At 36.5% G+C, this 9,779-nt stretch overlaps 1 protein-coding gene across 1 annotated transcript in view; it reads right to left on the reverse strand.

Annotated features, from left to right (window-relative positions):
* Positions 1-7,809, reverse strand: part of LOC117991526 (6-phosphofructo-2-kinase/fructose-2,6-bisphosphatase-like) — a 36,330-nt gene extending 28,521 nt beyond the window's left edge. Inside the window, exon 1 of the mRNA XM_034979120.2 lies at positions 7,344-7,809. The gene's annotated coding sequence lies outside the window, so the exon portion shown is untranslated. The remainder of the gene's footprint in view (positions 1-7,343) is intronic.
* Positions 7,810-9,779: the final 1,970 nt, after the last annotated feature.

Genomic DNA, 9,779 nt, shown 5'->3' on the forward strand with positions numbered 1-9,779 from the left:
AGACAAAAATGAAAAAAATTACAGTTTTGGGTTCAGTATCGATTATAGAGTGCCCTCGAAAAAAAAATTCAAAATATCTTCAATGTACAGAATTTGACCTGTTACAGTTTTATTATAAGTATTGATTGATGATATTGATATGATGATTGATGATGATACATAAGAATATTGTAGATACATAAGAATGTGTGTTTTTGATCTACCAAAACTTCAACTCCCTACTTGAACAGTTCGTAAACTCAAATTACTTTAGTAATTTGCTTACAAACTGTTCAAGTATTCGATGGTTCTTAACTTAATAATAATAATTAATAAATGAGTAATTACCTATTGGTTTATAAATGTAGTAATAAGACAAGATATGTCTAGTTACTTCAATAATTGAAACTGGTAGGTATACCTGCTACCTACCTAATTAGACTACCTACTTACGATTCTATTATGAGTGCAGTAATGAGATGGTGATTGTCGTTTGAAACTTTGAATCGAAGCACGAATGAATCTTCTAGTTATCTGCAATTCATATCGCTTGATGATCGTAGTTTATGAGCTACAAATTACCTGGCATTTTCTAGTGGTACCTACCTACCTAAGTAGGTACTGTAATTATTTAAGTACTCGAATCACAATGAAAATAGGGTATTTAAGTATTATCCATTAAGTAGATTATTTCATCATTATTATTGTGTTTGAATTTGATTACAACGTTCAACTTATTATTATTAGTCTTTAATTTGATAAAATTACAAGCCTTTTCCTTTATCCCTTTAACAATACGTTGTACCTACGTACCAACATTTTACACGTGTCTGAATATAGGTAATTAAGATGCCTAATTTTATTGTATACATTTTTAGGTTTCCGAAAAAGGGACCCTTATAGGCCTTATAGACCTTTTCACTTGTTGTCTGTCTGTCTGTCTGTCTGTCCGTCGTGTCGTACCTGTCAAGAAAACCTATAGGGTACTTCCCGTTCACCTAGAATCATAAAATTTGGTAAGTTGGTAGGTCTTATAGCACAAGTAAAGGAATAAATCCGAAAACCGTGAATTTGTGGTTACATCACAGAAATAGTAGATTATTAACCAAGGGGATAAAGCAGTGTCTTCTGTCGCGGGTGACGATTTAAATCGCGAGCGTAACGAAGGACTCGAGGTTTACTCACGAGCGTAGCGAGGGTGTTAAAAACTTAAATCAAGAGCGAAGCGAGAGATTTAAGACGAGTCCTGAGTGTAGCGAGGGATTTAAGTTCACCCAAGACTAAGACAGCTTTATCACCGAGGTAAATACTCTACTTTTCGTACCATTTGCGAAAAAATTAACACAATAATAATATGAAATAAGCATTTATTAAACGTATTTTTAGAACATTAACTTATTTATAAAAATAAATTAAAATAAACTTAACGATTATGTATTTGAAGAAAACAAAAACGCGGCAAATTCCTAGACTAATATTTTTTTGTCGGAAAAGCAAAGGCATCAATCTCATACGGCCTTGTCGGTTTTCGTAATTTTATTTAATAATCATAACTGCATAATAAATGCGTATTCCTTTTTCAAAAAGATGTATAATGCTTTATATACAAACTCAATGGTGTAAACCTTCGTGGTTTTTGCTTTGTCTAAATTGGATTTGTTAAACATTCTTTATGTTGGTAATTTAAAAAAAAAACACAGATGTAGTCTGTCTGTCTGGTGGGAGGCCTCGGCCGTGGCTAGTTACTACCCTACCGGCAAAGCCGTGCCGCCAAGCAATTTAGCGTTCCGGTATGATGCCGTGTAGAAACCAAAGGTGTATGGGTTTAATAAAAATTGCCATACTCCTTCCAGGTTAGCCCGCTCCCACCTTAGACTGCATCGTCACTTATCATTAGGTGAGATTGCAGTCAAGGGCTATCTTGTATCTGAATAAATAAATAAAAAGAAATAAAAAGTTCAGTATAAATTTCGGTACCTAAGTATTCCAAATTTAAATCACATTCTCTCCCTAGGGGATGAATGAAATTCAGTACAATTTTCTTTCCCTGTTTTTAACAGATTAAAAATTACTATTGTTATGTACGCTTTTTGTGGCATTGAATGTCACTTTTTTGAGCAAGTGGTACGAAAAAAATATTAAAATGTGTTCGTGAACAAATATTAGTAGTTTCAATTTTCAAAGTAAGATAACTATACCAAGTGAAGTATCGTATGAAAAGGCTTTACTTGTATATTCTAAAACATTTTTCATTTTATTTTATGCATAACAGTTTTGGATTTATCGTGCAAAATGTCGAAAAAATACGACTGCAATACGGAACCATCGGTGCGCGAGTCTGACTTGCACTTGGCAGGTTTTTTAGATTACTACAGGAAGCGATTTCAGCTGTGTTTTGACAATCATCATCATTTATCAAAAGAAACCAGTTGAGAATCCAATCCAAATAGGGAACTAGGATATCAAACTGTGGCCCTACCGCGTTTGTTTGACAGCTACAATGTCACGATCGCAATCATCTCTGATTGGTTAATGCTCGCTCACTATTGGCCACAATGCATTGTTGCAACAAGAATCGCACAAATTAAGCCAATCAGAGCAATTGAGATTGTAATAATGATTGATGCAGGTTTTAGACAATCGCCCTTCTGACTTCAGTCTGCAGCAGACTCACTCCATCTGATCACTCATTCTCTCACTCATATAGCATAATTACCGCGAACTGTAATGGAGTACTGCTATACAAAGTATCCGATAACCATGTCGGAGGATTGCCAGCGAAACATACATTAAAAAAATATACTGCTGGTTTTATACACGGTACGAGCGCGTTCGGACCGAGTCGCACTCGGATGACTACTCGTATCATCTAAACACGCAATCCGAGTGCACTCGGACGTCGAAGTGGACTCGGACGGTGTTATATTATTACGAGCATACTCTTATAAAATAAATAAAAACAATATGGCGTCAAATGAAAAACAAGCGTCTAACATGAAAAAAAAGTGGAGTGAACGTGATACGCTGAAGTTTGTAGAATTGTATGAAGAAGAAGTTTTATGGAATATTAAATTAAAAAATTATAAAAATAAAGATGCTAGGTACGCAGCAATACAGCGCATCATAAGAAATTTGAATTTAGATGGTCTTACTTTGCAAGACATTAACTCAAAAATTAATAACATACGAAGTACGTACAGTCAAGAAAAGCTAAAGATCAAAAAAGCATTAGGTACTGGATTTGCAAGCAGAAAATAATGAAAAATAACGATACTCGGACACTATTGAACTCGTAACGTGTCAATTATAATCCGAGTGCACTCCTATACGGTATTGCTCGTACGAGCGCACTCGGTACCGCTCGGTAACGCGCTCGTACCGTGAAAACGCGGATTTAATTGAATAAACCACTACTTACAACAGGTTTTGAAAGTAAGACATACCTATTTGTTATGGTATATGGTATATATGGTATATAAAGTGCTTTCTCATAATTACATGACTCCTTTCCAGTTTGGAGAAGTTGTGTAATTACTAATTAGCGAAGCAACTATCCTGTTAAAAATTGAAATGTGCATTTTTTTGCCTAGGACGACACACGTAGGTAATAGGTAGGTATGTGTTTGTAAACCTTGACCTGGACAAGTGTTGTCTTACTGATGTGAGATCATGTTGAAGCCATTAGATTTAGACCATATTTTAAGCTTTGGTTTGCCTATCTTTCGATCCTTTCATATCGGTGTCTAGGTAAACTGCACCGCTTATAATTTTGAATAGCGTCATTCAGTAAGGTAATTAATACCGGTCTATCACATTTTATATTCGTGTGTCTTTAATATCTTATTACGTCATTTCGATTTTAAGTGACCTTTGACTTGACTGATAAAATTCATGTGTCCATGTATTTAGTTTGAAGATTTAATCAGAGTTCCCTCAGCCCACTTAATTTATTATAACACATTAAATGTTTCAAGATTTCCCTCAGTTCCGCATTTTATATTGGCTGAATCAGGCTAAATGAACGTCAGATGGACAAGTAAGTAAATACACTATAATGCATTATTCATTAGCTTCAGTTGCTCGTTCAACTGACTTCTCTTGTTTTATTTACAACGCGGATGTTTTGCTGATGTAGTTATTTCAAGCCCACAAAAGCGTAAGACCTTTTGTTACCCTTAAAATATTCTCATGAACTAAGTAGGTACATAATTTTATCGTATGAATAAGGTTCGTAGAAGAATGAAAGAATGACATAGCTCAAGAAGTTACGAAACAGAAATGGCAATGAGTGGGTCTCATGATTAATCTATTAGGTACTTACGTTGATGTAGGAGAAATATTCTGTATAACTACCTGTGATTTACCCTATTAAGTGCCATAATAGTTCAATGGGCTCATAACTCGGATCACCGATAAACGTTGGGGTCCCGAGATCCTGAAGTGGCATCGAAAAATGCAGTGTTGATAATTGAAATTCCCTCTAGTAGGTGACAGAAGACAAAAGTTGCAGGGAGCCAATGGATACAAGTGCAAGTGGCACAAGGCGTTGAAATCTCTATCAAATAGGTTCCTTCTTCAGCAGCCGATGTCAGTTGATACGACTGTCTTCATGATGAAATAGTGTCGTGTAGTTGACGTCATTCAGTGAATGTTCATAGCGTCGAACTCGAGTTTAAAATTTTCGACGTGATTAAGATTCACGACTTTATAATGATGAGTAGGTACGTAGTTAATTACCACTAACCTACACCTTCGGTCTATTATAATAATAATAATAATAATAAATACACTTTATTTGCACAACCACAAGAAGGATTATTATACAGTTTTCTTTATTACAATTACATATGTTTTTTTGATTATTTTGTATAATTGGTGTACAATAAAGTGTATTGTAATTTTATTATTTTGTTCTTTACCTGTCTCGATAATGATAACTATTAACTACTACTAGTACCTACTTGTTATCATTATTGATGGAGGTAATTTTTACCATTATTTTTCTTGTATCGCAAAACTCTGTGTGCTGTTGATACTCGGTAAGTAATGATTAGGTATAAGAAATGGTTAACCTTTATTAGATATTTTGATCAGATTGCAGACCAATGGTAAATATCAGGGAAATGCTAGTTGAATACACTTATTTTATTTTATTTTCTTAGTTATTGATTGTATTACGCGTTGCTAAGTTATATACCTTAAGGTAGCTACAGGAATCGGTTTCAAAGATTCATTATTTACGACAACAAAGTGTTGGATTTTATGACAATGTTCGACCGATATTACTTACACGATGATTATGCGAGGGCAAGCCAGCTATAATAGTGGAATATTTTGCTATAATTTTTTATATTTGCCGTTTTCGTTTCGATACATTAACTAAGTAAGTTTTTGGATTACCATAATTTCGTCATGAAAGTTCGAGTCGTGCGTTTCAAAGTTCAAATAATAATCAAAATATTTTGCTGCTGGTTTGAATTTCAGTGGGGCAGACGTGTTCTGGAGTGGAGACCGCGTACCGGTAAGCGCAGTGTAGGACGACCCCCCGCCCGCTGGCCCGATGACCTGAAGAAGGTGGTGGGGAGCGGTTGGATGAGGAAGGCGGAGGACCGTGTTTGGTGGCGCGCTCTTGGAAAGGCCTATGCCCGGCAGTGGACGCAAACAGGCTGATGGATTGGATTGGATTGGATTGAATTTCAGTAGGTACCTACCTACCTGGCTACCTGTCAAGGCTTGCTTTAGCTTACCGCTTCTGAAATATACTGAATGTTTCAATAATTAAATTAAGTATCTGTTAGCAGCAAAGGTTATTTAAGTAACCTCTTATCTACATGATTAGCATATATTTGCCGTTTCAAAAACCTGATTGTGAGGAGTGTGTAGCAATCAAAACGACTAGTAATTTACGAATATATTCCCACTTGTTAATCTGTTGCAAATGTCTTGCAGTAGAGACCAGAAAACTTTCCATTGGGCATTGGAAAACAGATATGTGGGGCGTGATTTTTCTACCCGCATGTGGTCTGCCGATAAAAGGTCATTTAATGTCGGGGTCTTATCTCTCACGCTTAGTAAAGCTATAAATAATATTCTGTTGAGCTTGAAAATAACTGAACTTGGGGTAGGTATACTTTGCTAGATCCCTATAATATGAGCATTTTTTATGTATATCTAAGCAAATTCGAATAGGTATGTGGATGCAATGCCGACAGTTGCTATGTTCTTTACGAAACTTGCTCGACAAGCTTGATCTGTGTTGGGCATCAGATGCAGTTGTTTTATCCTGTCACAATATTGTACCATGTTCTTGTTTATTTGTTGCTATAGTAGATTTCATTTATAACTACCTCCCTCGGTTGTAACGATTTTTTAGCTATAGCGACGTAACACCCAAGTTCCTTGAATTTAAAGCATTATTACTTACTTTTAAAAGAAAATAATTTGGCTGTAGCGACATCGGATATAACGCCGATTTCAGGTGTAGCGCCTACTTATAAATTTATAATCAATCATTTGTACCAAATTTCTAAAAATCCCATAAACATGTTGGTCTACACACTAACCTACAGGTTCATTAAAAATTTAAGTTTTTCTTGTCTTTTTTTTACACCTAATAATATGCAGGTCAGCAATTGTAATATGCAATAGGTGATTATCTAAGAATTAGGACAAGTATTTAAAAAATAGGTATCCATGTTATTGTTGTCTGTAGAGACCTTAGCTGACTGTGTTAGCTGATAATACATGCGCATATGCACTTTGCGCGTCTGAATTGTGTAATAATAAATATTGTTTTCTATGCGACTTTTGGATATATTGACGGAATTGTAGTGGTCCCTTCATCGTCGTTATAACCGAATCCACTGTATTTTACTTTGATAGTACAGTAGTTGTTGGGTTTTGCAAACAAATAATTTGGTAACGAGATAATTTTGTAATGGTATAGTAAGTACCTAACAGGTTTTCTGTTTGCAATGCAATATTGAATTTCACAGCGCTAATTTTAGATCGGCACTCAACTGTCCAGATGTTTAACTTCTGCTTCATCGGGAATATATTAATTCCTCCAGGTTTTGTTAATCCTGATTTCTTTTGAAGAAGAGATTTCATTTCATACCCTCTTATGTCTCTTATCTAAGTACCTACTTACAGTTGTTTAGTTACGTGAAAAAGAAAGTTATCGTATCACAAACCCTGTTCAATACAATTCTTCCGTATGAAGCGCATGTTTTTATTATAGCAGCATCATTATTCTTAAATCTATTAAGTATCATCCATTATTGGAAAGTGTGATCTAGCAGCATTCTCAAACTTTTATGCTCCATATACCTATATTAATATTAGTGAATGATATGTTTGCTTACCTGCCTTAATAACTAAAGTCTTCCTTCGCAGAAGTGGTCAGACGAAGTATGCCTTATAAAGTGCACCAAGTCGTGGCGCATAGCAGTGCGCCCGTGGATCGCGATAAACGTTTCAATACACATTCGCAATAAGTCCCAGTTGACGATCAGATCCAACTTGTTAAACAACACTTTCCCCCAACATCGCACGGGGAAGAAGATAACACAGTAATAAAACAGTTTTAGGCAGTCCTTCACCAGTTCGATAAAAAAGACGATAATATGGTTGCTCGGCCTATTTCACTCCGGAACGTATTTTTCTCATCGTAATTACAAATTCGCTCCTGCAGCCGATGATTGGGTAACTATTTATATTCTCACTTCTCAGTGCGTCTTTGCGATGAGCTTGCGATGTGGCAGCACAAAGATAAAGTGGACTGTTCTGTTGACTGAAGCTTGGAGCTTAGCGAAAGCAAATATAGATAGTAGGGAGGTAATGGTTGTACGGAGTGGCACGGTTTATTCGTGTGACATCGATTTTTGTTCGGCTATTTTCGTATAGCTACCGTTCGATGGTGGATGTGTGAGGCTGAAGATATATTTTGTATCTCTGTCGCTCAGTTAATTATTGTTATGATAATATGTGTGTGTGTCGTAAACACAAACAAAAGCCATGCCGACGCACGTCAGACGCACAATAAGGAAACTGGAAAGGTTCGAGGATGGTTCGAGGAGTATTGTGGTTTGGGTTTTTGTAATTATAGGTAAGCAGGTAAGTAGGTACATTATCATCAGCAGTAGTACAGTTAGTAAAGAGAAAGTTGCCGCAAGGAACTTATACTAGGCAGATAGGTGCCTATTATAACAGAGTAGGTAGGTAGGTAATACAATAATGTCCTCACCGGCTAAAGTTTTGAAGCGATCGCTGCCTCAATTTACCAAATGGAAAAGATGGTATCGATCTACGCACTAAAGTTTGTAATGAGAAAATCCCTGACCGACTTCCAGTACAAATGAAACGTCTAGTTCAAGGGAAATCTAATGAGCCAAATAAGATCTGCCAAACTATCAGTCCACAACAGTCAACACACTACAATATCATATTCAATTCAAATATCTGCCTTGGCTTGTTGTCCATATTAAATTCATAACAGTTAAATCTTGATCTAGATTCTCTCAGAAGTTAGAACATCTTAGTCTCCAAAAAAGCTAAACTCTGTTGAGCAAAGCGGTACTTTGCGCCCAAGCTCATGCTCCTACTGATACTGTATAATGCGCAAATCTGACCACATTTGGAGTATCTCTCTCACCTTTGGGCTGGAGCACCCCAGTCCCAACTGCGACGACTTCCCGAAAAGCGGACAGTTCAACTTGTTGACGATCCCAAACTATCCAAGCTCGTTGAAAAGCCTAGAGAGCAAGCAGCAACGCAAAAACGTAGGCTCTATTTGCGTGTTCTATCTTTATAACGAGGAGTTTTCTGAGATTTTATTTGACCTTATTCGATCCTCCCTCATTTCTCCAACCGCAACGCACGCCACAAACAGCAATAGCACCCTTACGGGCCTTACCACACCACCTGGGTGTCTGGGTGGGCGTTTAGAGAATCTACCATTGATTCGAGATTTCCTTCATGAGAAGAACCAGCAAGAAAGTCGACGGACGCTCTTTTCAAATATTTAATTTGTCCTGATTCCTGACCATTAGGTATAATCTTCAAATACTCCGACGAAGGTAGTGGACAAAATTGTACTAAGCTTGAGCTCACCCTATAAGGTCCAGAACTCCAGTCTCCAGATGTCTAGAAGTGAACTACTAGCCGACCCGTTCCAACGTCGCTCGGGTAGGATTCCTGAAAATCTTTTCTTAGTGCGGGTCTACGTCTACGTCACTGATAAACTATAAGTGATAAGTGATAACCTGCAAAATCTCAATGTTTGGTCTGAGCTAGCGTATTAGCATACGGTCTATTAAATATTCATACATAAGTATTTTGATCGCAAAAAAAACTCCCCTAGTCTAGTCTGTTTAAAACATATTATTATAGAACTCATACCGCCACGTTACAGCCTTTTTTAAATATAAGACCGTAAAATTATGTCCATTGTAAAGTCTCAGATCTCTTGACGTAATAATTTAATATAACAAGTTTAGCAGGAACTGACCGATACATGTTAAAGTGGTTACGCATTAGATTTACCATATCTGGGAGATATAATTGGCAACAAATTAAATATGATTTATCCAATAGGAAGTTTTGCACAACACACCAGCATGAGAGGCATGACTGTATGTTCAAAATTGTTTGGTTTTACTGTCAAAACACGAGCCAAGTTACAATTTAATCTAAAAACCTATTATGTACTTAGGTAGGTGCTTTGTTTATATTAAATTTGGCAGGTATAGGTGGGTCTTACAGCTGGCTTTAGGGGAAAAATCTGAAAACCGTGAATTTGT

Source organism: Maniola hyperantus, chromosome 19, assembly GCF_902806685.2.
Source record: "Maniola hyperantus chromosome 19, iAphHyp1.2, whole genome shotgun sequence".
In the NCBI taxonomy this organism is placed as follows: Eukaryota; Metazoa; Arthropoda; class Insecta; order Lepidoptera; family Nymphalidae; genus Maniola; species Maniola hyperantus.